The 23,512-nt window shown below is 34.5% G+C and overlaps 1 long non-coding RNA gene across 1 annotated transcript; it reads left to right on the forward strand.

The window, feature by feature from the left end:
* Positions 1 to 5,365: 5,365 nt before the first annotated feature.
* On the forward strand, positions 5,366 to 22,340 carry LOC141554932 (uncharacterized). Its single transcript, XR_012486007.1, has 3 exons — positions 5,366 to 5,530; positions 18,172 to 18,254; positions 21,526 to 22,340. It is a non-coding gene; the product is annotated as an uncharacterized LOC141554932 (long non-coding RNA).
* Positions 22,341 to 23,512: the final 1,172 nt, after the last annotated feature.

Below are 23,512 nucleotides of genomic sequence, written 5' to 3' on the forward strand. Positions count from 1 at the left end.
GAAGAAGAAAAAAGTAAACATAGCATATGTTGATTTATATTCAGACTCCTTGGATCTTTTTCTGTGATGGCATTTTCTGTCCAAAGTCTATTGGGATTGTTTCAGATCACTGAACTGCTGAGAAGAACCAAGCCTTTCATAGGTTTTTTTTTTGAATCATGAAAAACAATTTATTGTAACAAAAGGGGACCATGATCCATATTAAAAGTTTCCATATATGCTTAAGTTTTCTCATTTAGCTTAATTTTGAATTATTTTTGTTTAATTTTATAATTATAATAATTTTTGAGAGTACATATGCATGGGTAATTTTTTTTTACAACATTATCCCTTGTACTCACTTCTTTTCCGAATTTTCCCCTCCCTCCCTCTATCTCCTTCCCTAGATAACAGGCAATCCCATACATGTTAAATGTGTTACAGTATATCCTAGATACAATATATGTGTGTAAAACCGAATTTCTTGTTGCACAATAAGAATTGGATTCATAAGATAAAAGTAACCTGGGTAGAAAGACAATAGTGCAAACAGTTTACACTCAATTCCCAGTGTTCCTTCTCTGAGTGTAGCTGATTCTGTCCATCATTGATCAACTGGAGCTGAATTAGATCTTCTCTATGTTGAAGATATCCACTTTAATCAGAATACATCTTCATACAGTATTGTTGTTGAAGTGGTTCTCCTGGTTCTGCTCATTTCACTTGACATCAGTTCATGTAAATCTCTCCAAGCCTTTTTGTATTCTTCCTGCTAGTCATTTTTTACAGTGCAATAATATTCCATAACATTCATATACCATAATTTACCCAACCATTCTCCAATTTATGGGCATCCATTCATTTTCCAGTTTCTAGCCACTAAGAAAAGGGCTGCCACAAACATTTTGGCACATACAGGTCCCTTTCCCTTCTTTAGTATTTCTTTGGGATATAAGCCCATCAGTAGCATTGCTGGATCAAAGGATATGCACAGCTTGATAACTTTTTGGGCACAGTTCCAGATTGCTCTCCAGAATGGTTGGATTCTTTCACGATTCCACCAACAATGCATCAGTGTCCCAGTTCTACCACATCCCCTCCAACATTCATCATTATTTGTTCCTGTCATCTTAGCCAATCTGACAGGTGTATAGTGCAAACCTTTCATAGTTGACCATCACACATTCTTACTGTTATTGTGCACAATATATTCCTTGTTTTCTTGTTTAACTCAACATAAATTCATCCAAATCTTTCCAGGCCTTTCTATAATAAGCTTGTTCATCATTTTTATAGAAGTATAATATTACATTTCCCTTCATGTACCAGAGCTTGTTCAGCCATTCCCCAATTGATGGACATGCACTCCTTTTCCATTTCTTTGCTAGCACTAAAAGAGCTGCTACAAAAATTTTTGCACACCTGGGTCCTTTTTCCTCCTTTATGATTCCTTTGGGATATAGACCCAATAATGGAACTGCTAGGTCAAAGGGTATGCACAGTTCCAGATTTCTCTCCAGAATGGTTAGATAATTTCACAACTTCACCAACAATGCATTAGTGTACCTGTTTTCCCCCAGTCCCTCCAACATTTATCATTATCTTTTCCTGTCATCTTAGCCAATCTGAAAAGTATGAAGTGGTACCCCAGAATTATTTTAATTTACATTTCTTTAATCAATAGTGATTTAGAGCATTTTTCATATAACTATGGATGGCTTTAATCTCATCATCTGAAAATTGTTTGTATCTTTTAATTATTTATCATTTGGGGAATGACTTGTATTCTAATAAATTTGACACAGTTCTTTAGATATTTTAGAAATGAGACCTTTATCAGAAATACTGTCTGTAAAGATTTTTGCCAACTTTGTACTTCCCTTTCAATATTATTTCTATTGGTTTTGTTGGTGCAAAACTTTTTTAGTTTAAGGTAATCAAAGTTATTATCTATTTTGCCCTTCATTATGTTCTGTAGTTCTTTAGTCATATAATTCTCTCTTCTCCAAAGACCTGATAGGCAAATTATCCCTTCTTCTCCTCATTTATTTATGGAATCATTCTTTATGTCCAAATCATGTATCCATTTTGACCTGATTTTGGTATAGGATGTGAGATGTAAGTCTATGTTGATTTTCTGACATATTATTTTCCACTTTTCCCAGCAATTTTTGTCAAATAGTGAGTTCTTATTCCAGAAGCTGGGAGTTTGGGGATTTACCAAATACTAGATTGCTATAAACCTTGACTATTGTATTATGTGCATCTCATCTATTTCACTGATCCAACACTCTATTTCTTAGCAAGTATCAAATGATTTTGATGATTGGTGCTTTATCATACAGTTTTAGGTTTGGCACTGTTAAACCACCATTCTTGTATTTTTCCCCATTAATTCCCTTGATATTCGAATTATTTTTTTAATTATATAAAATAATATTTTGGCATTTTGATTGATATGGCACTGAACAAGTGGACTAATTTAGGTAAAATTGTCATTTTTATTATGTTAACTCAGCCTTGCCATGAACAATTGGTATTTTTTCAATTGTTTAGATCTGACTTTATTTGTGTGAGAAGTGTTTTGCAATTGTGTTCATACAGTTCTTGGGTTTGTCTTGGCAGGTAGACCCCCAAGTGTTTTATTTTGTCTACAGTAATTTTAATGAAGTTTTTCTTTCTATCTCTTGCCACTGGGATTTGTCAGTGATATATACAAATTCTGATGATTTGTGTGGGTTTATTTTATATTCTGCAACTTTGCTAAAGTTGTAAATAATTTCCTGTAGGTTTTTGGATAATTTTCTAGGTTTCTCTAAGTATATCATCATATCATCTGCAAAGAGTGATAGTTTTATTTTCTCATTGCCTATTCTAATTCCTTTATTCTTTGCCTTTTTTTAAATTTCTAAAGCCAATATTTCTAGTACAATGCTGAATAATAGTGGTGATAATGAGTATCTTTGTTTCACCCCTGATCTAATCGAGAATGCATCTAGCTTCTGTCCATTACAAATAAAAACTTATAGGTTTTAGATAGATAAAGATTATTATTTTAAGGAAAGCGCTCTTTATTCTCCTGTTTTCTAGTGTTTTTTTTTTTTTTTTAAACAGGGATGGGTGCTATATTTTGTCAAAAGTTTTTTCTGCATCTGTTGAGATTATCAAATGATTTCTGTTGGTTTTTTTATTGATATGGTCAATTACGGTAATAGTTTTCCTGATATTAAACCAGCTCTGCATTTATGGTATAACTCCTACTGGTCATAGTGTATTATACTGCTGATAAATTGCTATAATCTCTTTGCTAATATTCCATTTAATTTTTTTTCATCACCATTCATCATCTGTAATTTTCTTTCTCTGTTTTAGCCTTTTCTGGTTTAGGTATGAATGCCATATTTGCGCCACAGAAGAAATTTGGCAGTACTCCTTCTTTACCTATTTTTGCAAATAGTTCATGTATTACTGGAATTGTTCTTTAAATGTTAGGTAGAATTCATTTGTGAATCTATCTGGCCCTGGAAATTTTTTCTTAGGGAGTTCATTAATGACTTGTTCAATTTCTTTTTCTAAAATGAGACTATTTAAGTATTTAATTTCCTCTTTTGTTAACCAGAGCAATTTATTTTTGAAAATATTCATTCTTTTTGGCTAGATGCGCAGACTTACTGCCATAGAGTTGTGCAAAACAATTCCTAATTATTGCTTTAATTCCTTTTCATTGGTGGTAAGTTCACCTCTTTCATTTTTTATTTCCTTTTTTGAACAAATTAGCCAATTATATATTTTGTTAGTTTTTCAAAAAAAAAAATCTTAGTTTTATTTATTAGTTGAATAGTTTTCTTAGTCTTTATTTTATTATTCTCTCCTTTGAGTTCTAAAATTTCTAATTTGGTCTTTAATTTGGGTATTTTTCATTTGTTCTTTTTCTACCTTTTTTAGTTACATACTCAATTCATTGATCTCTTTCTCTATTTTATATTTTATTTCATTGTGGCCTGAAAAAGAAGCATTTACTATTTCTGTTCTTTTGCATTTGATTGTGAGGTTTTTATATGCTAATACATGGTCAATTTTTGTGTAGGTGCCATGTGCTGAAAAAAAATATGTTTTCCTTTCTATCCTTGTTCAATTTTCTCTAAAGGTCTATCATATCTAGATTTCTTGGATCCTATTAACCTTCCTAATTTCTTTCTTATTTATTTTGTGGTTAGATTTGTCTGATTCTTAGAGGGGAAGGTTGTGGCCCCCACTAGAATGGTTTTGCTATCTATTTCTTACTGTAACTACTTTAAAATATTTTCTAGGAATTTGCCTGCTCTTGCAGTTGGTGCACACATATTGCTACTTCATTATTTACCATATGCCTTATCAAGATGTACTTTCCCTCTTTATGTCTTTTAATAAGATCTATTTTTACTTTTGCTTTATCTGGGATCAGAATTGCTATCCCTGCTTTTTTTTTAAACTTCAGCTGATATATAATAAATTCTCTTCCAGCCTTTTATACTTACTCTGTATGTATCTCTCTGTGTTTCTTGTAAACAAGATATTGAATAATTCTATTTTTAATCCATTTTGCTATTTGCTTCCATTTTATAGGAGAGTTCATCCCATTCACATTAAGTTATGATTATCAGCATTACATTTCCCTCTATCATATTTTCTCCCTTGTATACACTTTTGTTTTCTCTTTCCAACATGTCCTCAGTCATGTTTCTTTCTTTACCCATGCTACATACTACCTTGTTTTCTATCACCCTTTCCTCTTTTCTTATTAGTGTACTTTCCCATCCCACCTACTACCTTATCTCTTATCAACCCTCAGCTCTTCTCTTAGTAGTGTTTTTTTTAACCCACTCCACCCACTGCCTTATATTCTATCAACCCTTTCCCCCTTCTCTTTTCTTCTTTGTCCTTCTGCTTCTTTATAGGATTAAGTAAATTTCTGTACCCAAATGAGTAATTAAATTGTTCCTTCTTATAACCAAAACTGACTAGATCAAGCTTCAGACAACGCTCATCTCACTTCCTTTTCCCCCTCCACTGTAATAGGTTTTTTGAGCTTTGCTGTAAGCTAATTATCCCATTATACCTTCCCTTTCCTCCCTTCCCAGTACAATCTTTTTTCCATGCCTTAATGTCTTTTTCTTTGTCATCACATCAGAGTCCATTCACAACCATCCATACCTTCAGTCTCTTTCATGTCCTCTTTATCTGCCCCAGAGTTAGATACAGTTTTTAAGATATTGTTTTCCTAGATAGGAATGTAAATAGTTGAACTGTGAAATATACTTTTTCCTCTGTTTATCTTTCTATGGTTCTCTTGAGCCCTGTGTTTATAGATTAAATTTTCTGTTTTTTTTTTTAATCCAATAGAAATGATTGAAAGTCTTCTTACTTGATTGAAGCTCCATCTCTCCCCCTGAAAGATGATGATGATGAATCTCACTGGGTAGTTAATTCTTGCTTGCAAGCCCAGGTCATTTGCATTCCAGAATATGGTATTCCAGGCTCTTTGGTCCTTTATTGTAGAAGCTATCAGATGGTGAGTAATCCTAAAAGTTGCTTCTTGATATTTTAATTGTTTTTGCCTAGCAGCTTATAATATTTTTTCCTTGAGATAATAGGTTTGAATTTTCACAACATTGTTCCTTGGGGTTTTCCTTGAGGAATTTCTTTGCAGAAGTGATCAATGTGTTCTTCCTTTCTTTCTTTCTTTTTTTTTTTTTTTGTTATTGTAGCTTTTTATTGACAAAACATATGACCCTTGCAAAAACTTCTGTTCTAACTTCTCCCTTCCTTCCCTCTACCCTCTCCCTTAGAAGACAGGCAGCCCCATACATGTTAAACATGTTAAAGTATATGTTAGATACAACATATATATACATATTTATACAGTTATCTTGTTGCACAAGAAAAAAATTCGATTTAGAAAGAAGGTAAAAATAACCTGGGAAGAAAAACAAAAATGCAAGCAAACAACAACAGAAAGAGTGGAAATGCTATATTGTGGTCCACAATCATTTCCCAGTGTTCTTTCACTAGGTGTACCTGCTTCTGCTCATCACTGATCAATTGGAACTGATTTGGATCCTCTCAGTGCCTAAGATAGCCACTTCCATCAGAAGTAAGACTCATTTTGAGTATAGTTGTTGAAATATTCTGCTCATTTCACTTAGCATCAGTTCATATAAGTCTCTCCAACCCTCTCTGTATTCATCCTGATGGTCATTTCTTATAGAACAATAATAATCCACAACACTCATATACCACAATTTATTCAGCCATTGTCCAATTAATGGACATCCATTCAATTACCAGTTTCTAGCCACTATAAAAAAAGGCTAGAAATATTATAATATGGTTAGAAAATCTACAGAGATGACTCTGCCATGGGCTGACTGCTCTGCTCTGCTTGCAAAACAGCAGAACAGCAGAGAAATTAAAGCCAAAGGTAGAGAGTACTCTATAAAACACCAGAACCTAACAAGATCTGGCTACAACTACCCAAAACCCAAAAAGTAACTCAGCACAGACCACAGCAAAGCTATGTATTTACATTCTACAGGATGGGCTAGGGTAGTCACAAATCTGCATGACAGGGGAGCACAGCCTGGGACAGCCTCTAATCTGCAAATTGGGGGGCTCAGCCTGGGACAATAGAACTTCACATCACAACTGTGCTTGTAGTCCCTGCAGGGCTATTTGATGGTCAGTTGCTAATACCCACAGCCACACAGTGGATTTTGGCTTGGGGTAGTGACACTTTCACTGCCCAGTCTCTAGTCCCAGGGCAGTTGCTAATCTGCACAGCTGGGTTCTTCACTGGGCACTTTCTGCATCTCAGAGTGTGCTAACCAGGTCTGAATCACTGGGCGGGGGGAAGGGGGGGAGGGGAACTACTTCCCAGAGCACTCCTGGACCTTGCTGCTCTTTGCAGCCTGTTTTCAGGACAACGACTATCCATACATCTTATCCCTTTTCTGCAGAGGAAGCTGGTAACCTCCTTGCGCTGAAGGCAGACCCTAAAGGCTTTAAAAAATGAGTAAAAAAATCAAAAGGACGATTGATAGCTTCTATACAGAAAGAGAGCAGTTTTTTTTCAACCCTGAGAAGACTAACAGCAAACAGTCTCCAGACAATTACCCCAAAGTGGAATGTTACCTGGCCCCCAGCACATAAAACTCTTCTAGAAGAGTATATTAACAATCTTAAAAGAGAGCTAGAAAAAAAAGTGGAGAAAGGAAAGAGAAGCTATGGAAGAGAGTAACAACCTCCAGAAATGTGAATTGGAAAATGTAAAGAATTCCTAGGAAGTGCAGGGAAAAAAGAATTTATGAATTGGAAAAGGTAAAGAAATCCCAGGAAAGTAGAATTTGTAAATTGGACAAAGAAAATAACTCACTAGAAAAAAACAAAACTAGCGAATGGAAAAAAAAATCCCATAGAGCAAAACAACACATTTAAAGAAACTTCAAGTGCACATAAAAAAAAAAAGAAAGAAAGAAAAATTAGAAAAAATATTATATATCAGCTTGGAAAAACAACAGTCCTGGAAAATTGATCTAGGAGAGATAATCTGAGAATTATTGGACTTCTCGAAAATTATAATGAAAAAAGAACCTAGATACTATTTTACAGGAAATCATCACAGAGAACTCCTTAGATGTAATATATTCAGAAAGTAAAACAGGCATTGAAAGAATTCATCAAACACCTTCTGAAAAAGACCCTAAAATAAAACCTCCATGGAATATTGTAGGCAAATTTCAAAACTATCAGACTAAGGAAAAAAATATTACAAACATCCAGGAAAAAAACAATTCAAATACCGAGGACATAAAGACCTCAAAATCAAATGCAGAAAGGCAGAAAAAGTAAGTGTATTTTTTTCAGATCACGATGTAATAAAAATTACATTCAACAAAGGACCAAGGAAAAATAGACCAAAAAAAATGGAAAACTAAATAATCTCATATTAAAGAATGAATGGGTGAAACAGGAAATCATAGACACAATAATTTCATCCAAGAGAATGAAAATAATGAGAAAGCATACCAAAATTCAGCCAAAGCAGTAGTAAGGGGAAATTTTATATCTCTAGAGGTTTACTTGCATGAAATAGAGAAAGAGAATATCAATAAATTGGGTTTGCAACTAAAAAAGCTAGAAAAAAAGCCCCAATCAAATACCAAACTTGAAAATTTTAAAAATAAAGGGAGAGATTAATAAAATTGAAACTAAAAAAAACTATTGAATTAACAAATAAAACTTGAGTTGGTTTTATGAAAAAACAAACAAACAAGAAAATAGATAAATCTTTAGTTAATTTGATTAGAAAAAGGAAAGGGGAAATCAAATTGTTAGTCTCTAAAATGAAAAGGGAGAACTATCCACCAATGATGAGGAAAATAGAGTAATAATCAGAAATTACTTTGCCTAACTTTGTGCCAATAAATTTGACAATCTAAGTGAAAAGAAGGAATATCTACATAAGCATAGTTTGCTCAGATTAACAGAAGAGGAAATAAATTACTTAAATAGCCCCATTTTAGAAAAAGAAATAGAACAAGCTATTAATAAACTCCCTAAGAAAAATTCCCCAGGATCATAAGGATTTATGTGTGAATTCTACCAAACACTTAAAGAACAATAACTCCAATACTATACAAACTATTTGAAAAAAAAATAGGGAATTAAGAATTTGGTAGGCACCAATTCCTTTTATGACACAGACATGGTAGTGATTCCTAATCTATGTAGGATAAAAATAGAGAAAGAAAATTATACACTAATCTCCCTAATGAATATTGATGCAAAAATATTAAACAAAATATAGCAAAGAGATTACAGATAATTATCCCCAGCATAATATATCACGGCCAAGTAGGATTTATACTAGGAATGCAGGGCTGGTTCAATATTAGAAAGCCTATTAGCATAATTGACTGTATTAATAACCAAATTAACAAAAACCACATGATTACCTCAATAGATTTAGAAAAAGCATTTAATAAAATGCAACACCCATTTGTATTAAAAAACACTAGAGAATATAGAAATAAATGGACTTTTCCTTAAAATAGTAAGTAGCATCTATTTAAAGCCATCAGCCAGCAATATATGTAATGGGAATAAAGTAGAACCATTCCCAGTAAAATCAGGGGTGAAACTATCACCATTGCTATTCAATATTGTATTAAAAATGGCAATAAGAGAAGAAAAAGACTTTAAAGGAATTAGAATAGGTAATGATGAAACCAAATTATCACTCTTTGCAGATGATATGATAGTATAGTTAGAGAAGTCCAGAGAATCAACTAAAAAGCTATTTAGCAAAGTTACAGGATACAAAATAAATCCACATAAAGCATCAGCATTCTTATACATCACTAACAAACTCCAATAGCAAGAGATACAAAGAGAAATTCCATTTAAAATAACTGTTGATAATATTAAATATTTGGGAATTTATCTGCCAATGGAAAGTCAGGAATTATATAAGATAAATTAAAAAACACTTTCTACACAAATAAAGTTAGATCTAAGCAATTAGGAAAATATCAAGTTCTCATGGATAGATCAAGCAAATGTAATAGAGATGACAATACTCTATAAAGTAATGTATTTATTTAGTGCTATACCAATCAAACTCCCAAGAAATTATTTTACTGAGTAGAAAAAACAACAAAATTCATCTGGAAAAACAAAAGATCAAGAATTTCAAAGAAATTAATGAAGAAACAAGCAAATGAAGGTGGCCTAGCTATACCAGATCTAAAACTGTATTATAAATCAGTGGTCATCAAAACTATTTGGTATTGGCTTAGAAATACACGAGTTGATCAGTGGAATAGGTTAGATTTGCATAACAAATATCCAATGACTATAACTATCTAGTATTTGAGAAACCAAAGGCTCCATCTTTTGCGATAAGAATTCACTATTTGACAAAAAATGCTAGGGAAATTAGAAACTAGTATGGCAGAAAGTAGGCACAGACCCACAAATAACAACATATATCAAGATAAGGTCAAAATAGGTTCATGAGCTAGACATAAAGAATTATAATATAAACAAATTGGAAGAACATAGAATAGTTTACCTCTGAGATTTGTGGAGGATGAAGGAATTTGTGACCAAAGAAGAAACAGATTTCATTATTGATCATAAAAGATATAATTTTGATTATATTAAATTAAAAAGGGTTTGTATTAAAAAAAAAAAAAACTAATGCAGACAAGATTAGAAAAGATGCAATGTACCAGGAAACATTTTATATCCAAAAGATCTGATAAAGAGGTCTCATTTCTAAAATATATGGAATATTAACTTAAATTTATAACAGTTCAAGCCCTTCTCCAATTGATAAATGGTCACAGGATATGAACAATTTTCAGATGAAGAAATTGAAACTATTTGGAGCCACATGAAAAGATGCTCCAAATCACAATTGATCAGAATAATGCAAATTAAGAAAACTCTGAGATACCACTACACAACCCTCAGATTGGCTAAGATGACAGGAAAAGATAATGATAAATGTTGGAAGGTATGTGGGAAAACTGGGACACTGATACATTGTTGATGGAACTGGAAAGTGTTCTAAACATTGTTGAGACCAGTTTGAAATATGCTCAAAAAGTTATCAAATTGTGCATACCCTTTGATCTAGCAGTGTTTCTACTGGGCTTATATCCCAAAGAGATTTTTTTTTAAATTAATTTTATAATTAGAACATTTTTTTTACAACATTATTCCTTTTACTCCCTTCTGTTCCGAATTTTCCTCTACTTCCCTCCATCCCCTCCCCTAGATTACAGGCATTCCCATACATATTGAATATGTTATGCTATACCCCAGGAACAATATATATGTGCAAAACCGAATTTTGTTGTTGTTGTTGTTGTTGCAAAGGAAGAATTGGATAAGGAAGATAAAAATAACCTGAGGAGAAAAACAAAAAATGCTAACATTTTACACTCATTTCCCAGTGTTCCTTTTCTGGGTATAGCTGATTCTGTCCATCATTGATGGACATTGGTTTAGCTCTTCTCTATGTTGAAGATATCCACTTCCATCAGAATACATCCTCATACAATATCATTGTTGAAGTGTATAATGATCTTCTAGTTCTGCTCGTTTCACTCAGCATCAGTTGATGAAAGTCTTTCCAAGCTTCTCCGTATTCATCCTGTTGGTCATTTCTTACAGAACAAAAATATTCCATAACATTCATGTATCATAATTTACCCAACCACTCTCCAATTGATGGACATCCGTTCGTTTTCAAAAAGGGCTGCCACAAACATTTTGGCACATACAGGTCCATTTCCCTTCTTTAGTATTTTCTTGGGATATAAACCCAGTAGTAGCACTGCTGGATCAAAGGATATGCACAGTTTGGTAAATTTGGGGGCATAATTGCAGATTGCTCTGCAGAACGGTTGGATTCTTTCACAACTCCACCCACAATGCATCAGTGTCCCAGTTTTTCCACATCCCTTCCAACATTCATCATTATTTGTTCCTGTCATCTTAGCCAATATGACAGCTGTGAAGTGGTATTTCAGAGTTGTCTTAATTTGCATTTCTCTGATCAATAGTGATTTGGAATACTCTCATATGAGTGGAAATAGTTTCAATTTCATAATCTGAAAATTGTCTGTTCATATCCTTTGACCATTTACCAATTGGAGAATGGCTTGATTTCTTATAAATTAAAGTCAAATCTCTGTATATTTTGGAGATGAGGCCTTTATCAGAATCTTTAACTGTAAAAAGGTTTTCCCAATTTGTTACTTCCCTTCTAATCTTCTTTGCATTAGTTTTGTTTGTGCAAAAGCTTTTTAATTTGATGTAATCAAAATTTTCTATTTTGTGATCAATAATGATCTCTAGTTCTCCTTTGGTCACAAATTCCTTCCTCCTCCACAAGTCTGAGAGGTAAACTATCCTATGTTCCTCTAATTTATTTATGATCTCATTCTAAATCATGGACCCATTTTGATCTTATTTTGGTATGTGGTGTTAAATGTGAGTCCATGCCTAGTTTCTGCCATACTAATCCAGTTTTCTTAGCAGTTTTTGTCAAATAATGAATTCTTATCCTAGAAGTTGGGATCTTTGAGTTTGTCAAACACTACATTGCTATTTTTATTCACTATCTTGAACTGTGAACCTAACCTATTCCACTGATCAACTAGTCTCTTTCTTAGCCAATTCCAGATGGTTTTGATGACTGCTACTTTATAATATAGTTCTAGATCAGGTACAGCTAGATCACCTTTATTTGATTTTTTTTTTCATTACTTCCCTTGAAATTCTCAACCTTTTGTTCTTCCATATGAATTTTGTTGTTATTTTTTCTAGGTCAGTAAAATAGTTTCTTGGGAGTCTGATTGGTATAGCACTAAATAAATAGATTAGTTTAGGGAGTATTGTCATCTTAATTATATTTGCTCGTCCTATCCTAGAGTGCTCAATGTCTTTCCAATTATTTAAATCTGACTTTATTTTTGTGGCAAGTGTTTTGTAATTTTGCTCATATAATTCCTGACTTTCCTTTGGTAGATATATTCCCAAATATTTTATACTATCAACCGTTATTTTTAATGGAATTTCTCTTTTTATCTCTTGCTGTTGGATTGTGTTGGTAATGTATAAAAATGCCAAGGATTTATGTGGATTTATTTTGTATCCTGCAACTTTGCTAAAGTTCTGAATTATTTCTAAGAGCTTTTTAGCAGAGTCTTTTGGGTTCTCTAAGTATACCATCATGTCATCTGCAAAGATTTCCTCATTACCTACTCTAATTCCTTTAATCTCTTTCTCAACTCTTATTGCCAAGACTAGCATTTCTAGTACAATGTTGAATAGTATAATGGTGATAGTGGGCAACCTTGTTTGACTCCTGATCTTACGGGGAAAGGTTCCTGTTCATCGCCATTACATATGATGTTTACTGATGGTTTTAAATATATGCTCCTGACTATTTTAAGGAATAGTCCATTTATTTCTATACTCTCAAGAGTTTTTAGTAGGAATGGATGTTGGATTTTATCAAATGCCTTTTCTGCATCTATTGAGATTATCATATGGATATGTTTTTTGTTAATTTGGTTATTGATATAGCCAATTATGCTAATAGTTTTCCTAATATTGTATCAGCCCTGCATTCCTGGTATAAATCCCACTTGGTCATAGTGTATTATCTTGGGGATGATTTTCTGTAGTCTTTTTGCTAATGTTTTATTTAAGATTTTAGAATCAATATTCATTAGGGAGATTGGTCTATAATTTTCTTTCTCAGTTTTCAGCCTACCTGGTTTAGGTATCAGTACCACGTCTGTGTCATAAAAGGAATTTGGTAGGACTCCTTCAATCCATATTTTTTCATATAGTTTATATAGAATTTGAGTTAGTTGTTCTTTAAATGTTTGGTAGAATTCACATGTAAATAAATCCGGTCCTGGGGATTTTTTCTTAGGGAGTTGGTTAAGAGCTTGTTGTATTTCTTTTTCTGAAAGGGGACTATTTAGACTATTTATTCCTTCCTCTGTTAATCTGGGCAAGTTATATTTTTTAAGGTATTCTTCCATTTCATTTAAGTTATCGAATTTATTGACATAAAGTTGCACAAAGGAGCTCCTAACTATTGTTTAATTTCCTCTTCATTAGTGGTGAGTTCTCCCTTTTCATTTTTAAGACTAACAATTTGCTTTTCCTCTTTGCTTTTTTAAATCAGATTTACTAAGGGTTTGTCTATTTTGTTGGTTTTTTCATAGAACCAACTCTTAGTTTTATTAATTAATTCAATAGTTTTTTTACTTTCAATTTTATTAATCTCACCTTATTTTTAGAATTTCAAGTTTCATGTTTGTCTGGGAGGGGGTTTTAATTTGATCCTTTTCTAGCAATTTTAGTTGTAAGCCCAATTCATTGACCTTCTCTTTCTCTATTTTATGCAAGTAGGCCTCTAGAGATATAAAACTTCCCCTTATTACTGCTTTGGCTGTATCCCACACATTTTGGTATGACGTCTCATTATTGCCATTTTCTTGAGTGAAGTTATTAATTATGTGTATGATTTGCTGTTTTACCCAGTCATTCTTTAGTATAAGATTATTTAGTTTCCAATTATTTTTTGGTCTATTTTCCCCTGGCTTTTTATTAAATGTAATTTTAATTGCATTGTGGTCTGAAAAGGATGCATTTAATATTTCTGCCTTACTGCATTTGATTTTGAGGTTTTTATGTCCTAGTACATGATCAATTTTTGTATAGGTTCCATGAACTGCTGAGAAGAAAGTGTATTCCTTTCTGTCTCCATTTAGCTTTCGCCAAAGATCTGTCATATCAAACTTTTCTAGTATTCTATTTACCTCTTTGACTTCTTTCTTATTTATTTTGTGATTTGATTTATCTAATTCTGAGAGTTCAAGGTTGAGATCTCCCACTATTATAGTTTTGCTGTCTATTTCTTTTTGCAGCTCTCTTAATTTCTCTTTTAAAATTTAGATGCTACACCACTTGGTGTGAATATGTTTAATATTGATACTGCTTCATTATCTATGCTACCCTTTAGCAGGATATAATGGCCTTCCTAATCTCTTATAATTAGATCAATTTTTGTTTTTGCTTGATCTGAGATGAGGATGGCTACCCCTGCTTTTTTGGCTTCACCTGAAGCATACTAGATTCTGCTTCATCCTTTTACTTTTATTCTGAATTTATCACCCTGTATCAGGTGTCTTTCTTGTAAACAACATATTGTAGGATTCTGGCTTTTAATCCAGTCTGCTAGCTGCTTCCTCTTTATGGGGGAGTTTACCCCATTCACATTTATGGTTAGAATGACTAATTCTATATTGCTTGCCATCCTGTTAACCCCTGCTTATGCTTTTTTACTTTCCTTCCCTCTTACCCCCTTACCCAGTATTAAACTTGTGAGCACCACTTGTTTTTCACAAATATCCCTTCTCCACCTTAAAATTCCTCCCCCTATTTTACCCTTTTCCTCACAATTTCTATATTCCCTTCCCCTTAGCTTACTCCTTCCCTTCCACTTTTCAATGAAGTGGAAGAAATTTCACCATCATGTCTAATGATACACACTATGTTCATCCCCCCCTTTCTTTCTCTCAGATATAAAAGGTTACCTTTGCTTCTTCATGAGATGTAGTACCACCATCTTACCCTCTTTTATGATATAATTTCCTTTCCACCTCTAGTTTCTAGGACAAATTGTACATGTGTTCTTTACATATTTTTATGGCAGAATATAGTTCTCAAGATTTCTTTTTACCTTTTTAGAAATCTCTTGAGTTCTGTATTTGAAGATCAAACATTTTGTGTAAGTCTGGTTTTTTCAACAAGAATAGATGGAATTCATTTATTTTGTTAAATGTCCATCTTCTTCCCTAGAATAGGATGCTCATTTTCGCTGGGTAAGTTATTCTTGGCTGCATACCAAGTTCCTTTCCCTTTTCGGATCATATTCCAGGCCCTTCGTTCTTTTAATGTGGATGCTGCTAGATCCTGGGTTATCCTTTTTGTGGCTCCTCCATATCCGAATTGCTTTTTTCTAGCAGCTTCCAGTATTTTTTCCTTCGTCTTATGGTTCTTGAACTTGGCCACTATATTTCTTGGTGTTTTGAATTTAGGGTCCCTTTCAGTAGGTGATTGATGAATTTTTTCAATGTCTATTTTACCTTCTGTTTCCAAAACGTCTGGGCAGTTCTCTTTGATAATTTCCTGGAAAATAGTGTCCAGGCTCCTTTTTTTCCTCACATTTTTCAGAGAGTCCGATTAATCTCAAATTATTTCTCCTAGATCTGTTTTCCAGGTCTGTTGTCTTTGCAATAAGGTATTTGACATTCTTTTCAATTGTTTCATTTTTCAGGTTTTGCTTGACTACTTCTTGGTTTCTCCTTGAGTCATTCATTTCTACTTGTTTGAGTCTAATTTTCAATGATGTATTTTCTTCACTCACTTTTTTATATCTTTTTGTAATTGTTCAATTGAGTTTTTTTCTTCTATGGAATTTTTTTTCCTATTTCATCCATTTAATTTTTTAGAGAGCTGTTTTCTTTTTCCAGCTCACTAATCCTATTTTCCTTGGAGGTGTTTACCTTTTCTAAATCACTAATTTTATTTCTCAATTATTTGATCTCTTTATCTACTCTGGATAACTTCTCCAGGCTCTCTTGCCAAGCTTCCCTTTCCTTTTCCCATTTCTCTTCTAGCTCTCTTGTGAGAGCCTTTTTTGATTTCCTCTATAAGATTCTTTTGTATTGAGGAGCAGATCACACCCCCCTTAGGGTATTCCTCTGGAGACAATCTGCTTTTAGTGTCCTCAGTATTTGAAGTCTGCTCTCTCTCCATACAGAAGCTGTTAATGGTTAGAGCCCTTTTAAATTTTTTTGTTCATTTTGTCAGAGCGGTAATTAAAGAAAACAAATTGACAAGAGAAACAATTGGTCTGTTTTTGGAGGGGGGGGATGGGGCAGGATGTTGTTACTGAGCTCCCTCTACAGACTGCAGGAGACAGCTGCAAGGCACTAATAGGACAGTCATGGCTGAGCTGTGTCTGTGCTCTGAGGCTCTAAAAACACTCTGTGTCACTCCAGGTGGGGGTGGGAGTGGCCAGTCCAGAGAGACGCTAGCTTTCTTGGGTTTTATTCTTTACCTCCAGTGTTTACACCTTCTCTGATGCTTGTGGCTTGCTGCTAAGATGGAACATCTACACTGGGGTAAAAGTATTTTTGCAGAAATGGAAGAGGTTGCACCCCTCCCGCGCTCCGGTCTGAGCTGTGTGAGCTGCCTGTCTTGCTCTAGCTGCCTGCCCTCAGTCTGCGCCTAGTCTATTCGACCCTCCCCGGAGCAAACACAGACCTTTTCTGGCGAATTTCAAGGATGTCTTCTTTTGGTGATTATTTGTGAGTTTCTTTTCCGGTCAAGCATGAATTCTGAGGCTTGTCATGAAGTAAGTCCTGAGAGAAAACATGGAGCTCAAGCAGCTGTCTCCCTCCACGCTGCCATCTTCCCAAAGAGATCTTAAAGGAGGGAAAATGACCCACATGTGCAAAAATATTTTTGGCAGCCCTCTTTGTGGTGGCAAGAAACTGGAAAATGAATGGATGTCCTTCAATTGGAGAATGGCTGAATAAATTATGGTATATGAATGCTATAGACTACTATTGCTCTGTAAGGAACGACTATTAGGATGATTTCAGAGAGGCTTGGAGAGACCTACATTAATTGGTGCTAAGTGAAATGAGCAGAACCAGGAGATCATTATTCAAGGCAACAAGAAGAGTATATGTTGATCATTTCTGACAGATGTAGCTATCTTCAACATTGAGATGATTCAAACCAGTTCCACTTGTGCTGTGATGAAGAGTTTCATCTACACCCAGATAGAGAACCCTGGGAACAGAGTGTAGAGCACAACATTGTATTCTCATTCTCTCTGTTGTCATTTGTTTGCATTTTATTTTTATTTTCATTTTTTCTCAGTTTTTCTTTTTCTTCCTTTTTCATCTGATTTTTCTTGTGCAACATAACTATAAATTTGAATACATTTCTTGGATCTATTATATATTTCAACATATTTAACATGTCTTGGACTACCTTCCAGTTAGGGGAATGGGTGGAGGGAAGAAGGGGAATATTTGCAACAAAAGGTTATGCAAAGGTCATTATTGGAAAAATTATCCATGCATATGCCTTTTAAATAAAATCCTTAAAAAAAATTCTTCCTGCTTCTGGATACTCTATTTTGTGATACTCTAAATCCAACCTAGGAGCATAGGTGGAACTAGAGCTAGAATTTTGTGTGCGGTTCTTAGTCTTAATTGAATTCTGGTGGAGCAGCCCTTTCTTATCTTGTTTATTTTTCATTCATGAAGAGGACAAATCAGGATTATTAAGAAGGTGATATTTTGGGGGCAGCTAAGATGGCGCAGTGGATAGTGCACCAGCCCTGAATTCAGGAGGACCCGAGTTCAAATCTGTTCTCAGACATTTAACACTTCCTAGCTGTGTGACCCTGGGCAAGTCACTTAACCCCAGCCTCAGGGAAAAAAAAAATAAAAAAAAAAAGGTGATATTTTGATTTGCAAGTAAATTGGATTTAAATGAGGCAGAGCTATGCAAAGTTATCAGTCCTACTCTCTCTTCCAGAATCATCTGAATCCAGTGGGAATCCATGAGTCAAAAAGACTGGTGATGGCCCTTATATAGAGGGAAACTTTGGACTTTTTAAAGTAAGGTATTTTGTTTGATGCAATACCCATTCAGTGATTAAAGGCTGGGTAAGAATTAATGCAAAAGATGTTCTACTCTCTCTTCACAAAAGAATTGATTTGGAAGAAGGAGACTCTCCGAGATTCTTGACAGATTTTATTTTTTTTATTAATTTTATAATTATATATTTTTGACAGTAGATATGCATGAGTGATTTTTTTTATAACATTATCCCTTGTATTTATTTTTCCAGATTTTCCCCTTCCTCCCTCTACTCCCTCCCCTAGATGACAGGCAATCTCATACATTTTACATGTATTTCAGTATAACCTAGATATAATATATGTGTGTAAATCCAATATTCTTGTTGCACGTTAAGTATTGGATTCCGAAGATATAAGTAACCTGGGTAGATAGACAGTAGTGCTAATATTTTACATTCAATTCCCAGTGTTCCTTCTCTGGGTATAGTTGTTTCTGTCCATCATTGATCAACTGGAGATGAATTAGATCATCTTTATGTTGAAGATATCCACTTCCATCAGAATACATCTTCATACAGTATTGTTGTTGAAGTGTATAGTGATCTTCTGGTTCTGCTCATTTCATTCAGCATCAGTTCATGCAAGTCTCTCCAAGCCTTTCTGAATTCATCCCTGCTGGTCATTTCTTACAGAGCAATAATATTTCATAGCCTTCATATACCATAATTTACCCAACCATTCTCCAGTTGATGGACATCCATTCATCTTACAGTTTCTAGCCACTACAAAAAGAGCTGCTACAAACATTTTGGCACACACAGGTCCCTTTCCCCACTTCAGTATTTCTTTGGGATATAGCCCAGTAGTAGCACTGCTGGATCAAAGGGTATGCACAGTTTGATAACTTTTTGGGCATAGTTCCAGATTGCTCTCCAGAATGGCCAGATTCTTTCACAACTCCACCAACAATGTATTAGTGTCCCAGTTTTCCCACATCCCCTCCAACATTCATCAGTATTTGTTCCTGTCATCTTAGCCAATCTGACACGTGTGTAGTGATATCTCAGAGTTCTCTTAATTTGCATTTCTCTGATCAGTGATGATTTGGAACACTCTTTCATATGAGTGGATATAGTTTCAATTTCATTATCTGAGAATTGTCTGTTCATATCCTTTGACCATTTATCAATTGGAGAATGGTTTGATTTCTTATAAATTAGGATCAATTCTCTATATATTTTGGAAATGGGACCTTTATCAGAATCTTTAACTATAAAAATATTTTCCCAATTTGTTACTTCCCTTCTAATCTTGTTTGAATAAGTATTGTTTGTACAGAAACTTTTTAGTTTGATGTAATCAAAATCTTCTATTTTGTGATCAATAATGATCTCTAGTACTTCAATAGTTATAAATTCCTTCCTCCTCCACAGATCTGAGAGGTAGACTATCCTCTGTTCCTCTAATCTATTTATGATCTCATTCTTTATGCCTAAATTATGGACCCATTTTGATCTTATCTTTGTATATGGTGTTAAGTGTGGATCCATATCTAATTGATTCTTGACAGATTTTAGATTAAGTAAGGAAGAACAATTGGTCTCTAACAAGATTAGCAATGAAGCTATAATAAAGATATAACAAAGAAAGGACTGGGGGGGTGGAGCCAATATGGTGAAGATACAGGCGAATTTCTAAGCTCTCTCTTATCCTCAATACCAATTATTTAAATCAGCCTCAAAAATAGCATTGGACTGCTAAAAACCACAAAGATTAGAAACACAACAATTTACCAGCTGAAGAGAATCTGGAATTTCATCAGAAAAGGTCTGTAATGAAGGGGGGGAGGAAAAAGACTGGCACAGACAGTGATAGACTAAAGGCTAGTATACTGTGACAATTGGGCTGGGGAGGCTTCTGGGGTTAGAAAAGCCACCGAGATAGAGGATTCTGCAATAGGCTGTTAGCTCTACTCTGCTTGCAAAACAGCAGATCAGCAGAGAACTCAAGCCATTAAAAAAAAAAAAAAAAACCACCAGAAACTGCCTATAGGTACCACAAAGTGGAAGTGACTCAGTACAGAGTCTTCTGCTGTCGGGGGCTTTTACTTGAGGCAATTAAGAACCTGTAAGGAAGTGGGACGCAGCCCTGGGGCAGCCTCTAATCTCACAGTGGGAGGCTTGGCCTGAGTCAGTGAAACTCCAGCAGCAGTGACTCTGCTTCCTGGGGCAGAGACACTTCTGGTCGGTGGGGCTGGGCTATTTTGCTGGTCAGCTGCTAATATCCATAGCCCCATGGGGAGGGAGGTGGTGATTTGGCCTGGGGTTGTGATGCTTTCACTGTTCAGCCTCTAGCCTCAGGGCAGTCGCTAGGTTATATAGTGAGGGTTCTTCACTGGGCACACCCGAAGTCCCGCTCTGAATCACTTCCAGTGGGGGATAAAACTCCCTCCCAGAGCACCCTGATACCTTTGCAGCCCGTACACAAAAATACTGCCTTCCATAATATCTCTGTTTTGTAGAGGAAGCTGGTAACCCCTTACCCTAAAATCAGATCCCACAGGTTTTTAAAAATGAGTAAGAAATTGAAGAGAACGATTGATAGCTTCTATACAGAAAAAGAGCGAGTTTCCAACTCCACAGAGGCTAACAGCAGACAGTTTCCAGACAATACCCCGAAGGGCAATGTTACCTGGCCCCCATCACATAACTCTCTCCTAGAAGGGACTATTAAAGACCTCAAAAGGGAGTTAGAAGATAAATGGGCAAAGGAAAGAGAAGCTATGCTAGAGAGTAACAATGTCCTGAAATTCGAATTGGAAAAGATAAAGAATTCACAGAAAGTTCAGGGAAACAAAATTTGTGAATTGGAAAAGTTTAAAAAACCACAGGAAAGTAGGATCTCTGAATTGGAAAAGATAAAGAAATCCCAAGAAAGTAGGATTTGTGAATTGGAAAGAAAAAATAACTCACTTAAAAAAAAATTAATGCAATGGAAAAAAATTCCACAAAGCAAAATATTTCATTTAAAAACTCAATTGGAGATATACAAAAAGAACTAAAAAATTGTGAATGAAGAAAATAACTAATTAAAAATCAAGATTGAACAAATAGAAATGAATAATTCATTGAGACACCAAGAATCAGTCAAACAAAATCAAAAAAATGAAAAGCTGGAGAATAACATCAAATATTTACTGGGAAAATTGACAGACCTGGAAAATAGATCTAGGAGAGATAATCTGAGGATCATTGGACTTCCTGAAAATTATGATGAAAAAAAGAGCTATCTATATTCTATTTTACAGGAAATCATCAAAGAGAACTGTCCAGAAATAATAGAAACAGAAGGGAAAATAGGCATTGAAAGAATTCAGTGAACATCTTCTGAAAAAGACCCCCCCCAAAAAAAAAAAAAACTCCACGGAATATTGTGGCCAACTTGAAGAACTATCAGACTAAGGAAAAAAATATTGCAAGCAGCCAGGAAAAAAACAATTCAAATATCGAGGTGCAACAATAAGGGTGACTCAAGATCTGGTTGCATCCACATTAAAGGATTGAAGGGCCTGGAATCTGATATTCTGAAAGGCAAAAGAACTTGGAATGCAGCTAAGAATAAACTATCCAGCTAAGTTTAGCACTTTCTTCCATGTAAGAAGATGGACATCTAATGAGAACAGAGGAATTCCATTTATTTCTAAGAAAAAAAAAAAAAAAAACAGATCTATGCAAAAAATTTGATCTCCAACCACAAGACCCAAGAGAAGCAGAAAAAGGTAAAGGGAACTTTTGAAAACTGTATTTTTGTTGTGGATATACAGAAAGTATGCATGTATATTTTTATTTACTGATATAACATAAAAAAGGGAAGAAGAAAGAGAAAGGGGATAGTATCAGAAAACGGGTAAAGGGGAGATTAAAAGAGGGAAACTACATCCAAGGAAGAGGCAAAGAAAATTTACCATATCTGAGGGAATTTAGAGAGGGGGAGGAACATTGTGTGAATCTTACTCTCATAAGAGTAGGCTCAAAGAGTAAACAATTGTCATATTTGTTTTTCAGAGAATTCTCTCTCACCACATTAAAAGGGGTGGAGAGAAAAAGGGAAAAGGAAAAGAGGAATAAGGGAAAGGTACAAGAAAGGGGAAGGAACTTAAAAGAAGGGGGAGGGATACTAAAAAGGGAGGGCTGAGTGACACAAGTGGGGCCCATAAGTTTAATACTGGGGAAGGGGTTCAGGGGGACAAGTAAAAAAAAAGCATAATCTGGGGATAATATGATGGAAGGAAATACAGAATTAGTAATTTTAATTGTAAATGTGAATGGGATGAACTCTCCCATCAAGCGGAGATTGATAGCAGACTGGATCAAAAGTCAGAAACCTACAATATGTTGCTTACAAGAAACACATTTAAAGCAGTGAGATACTTATAGAGTAAAGGTAAAAGGCTGCAGCAGAATCTATTATGCATCAAGTGAAGTCAGAAAAGCAGGGGTGGCCATCCTTATCTCAGATCAGGCAAAAGCAGAAATTGATCTAATTAAAAGAGATAAGGAAGGAAACTATATCCTGCTAACGGTAGCATACACAATGAAGCCATATCGATACTAAACATATATGCACCAAGTGGTATAGCAACTAACTTCCTAAAGGAAAGGTTAAGAGAGTTGCAAGAAGAAATAGATAGCAAAATTATAATAGTGGGAGATCTCAACCTTGCACTCTCAGAATTAGATAAATTAAACCACAAAAAAATAAGAATGACATTAAAGAGGTAAATAGAATATAAGAAAAATTAGGTATGATAGATCTTTGGAGAAAGCTGAATGATGATAGAAAGGAGAATACTTTCTTCTCAAGCAGTTCATGGAACCTATACAAAAATTGACCATATATTAGGACATAAAGATCTCAAAATTAAACACAAGAAGGCAGAAATAGTAAATGCTTTCTTCTCAGATCATGATATAATAAAAACTACATTCAACAAGAAGTTAGGGGTAAATAGACCTAAAAGTAATTGGAAACTAAATAATCTCATCTTAAAGAATGATCAGATGAAACAGCAAATATAGAAACAATGAATATTTTCACCCAAGATAATGCCAAAGATGAGACATCATACCAAAATTTGTGGGATGCAGCTAAAGTGGTAATAAGGGGAAAGTTTATATATTTAGAGGCTTACTTGAATAAAATAGAGAAAGAGTAGCTCAATGAATTGGGTATGCAGTTTAAAAAGCTAGAAAAAGACCAAATTAAAAACTCCCAACCAAGTACTAAACTTGAAA

Source organism: Sminthopsis crassicaudata, chromosome 1 (assembly GCF_048593235.1).
Source record: "Sminthopsis crassicaudata isolate SCR6 chromosome 1, ASM4859323v1, whole genome shotgun sequence".
Lineage (NCBI taxonomy): Eukaryota > Metazoa > Chordata > Mammalia > Dasyuromorphia > Dasyuridae > Sminthopsis > Sminthopsis crassicaudata.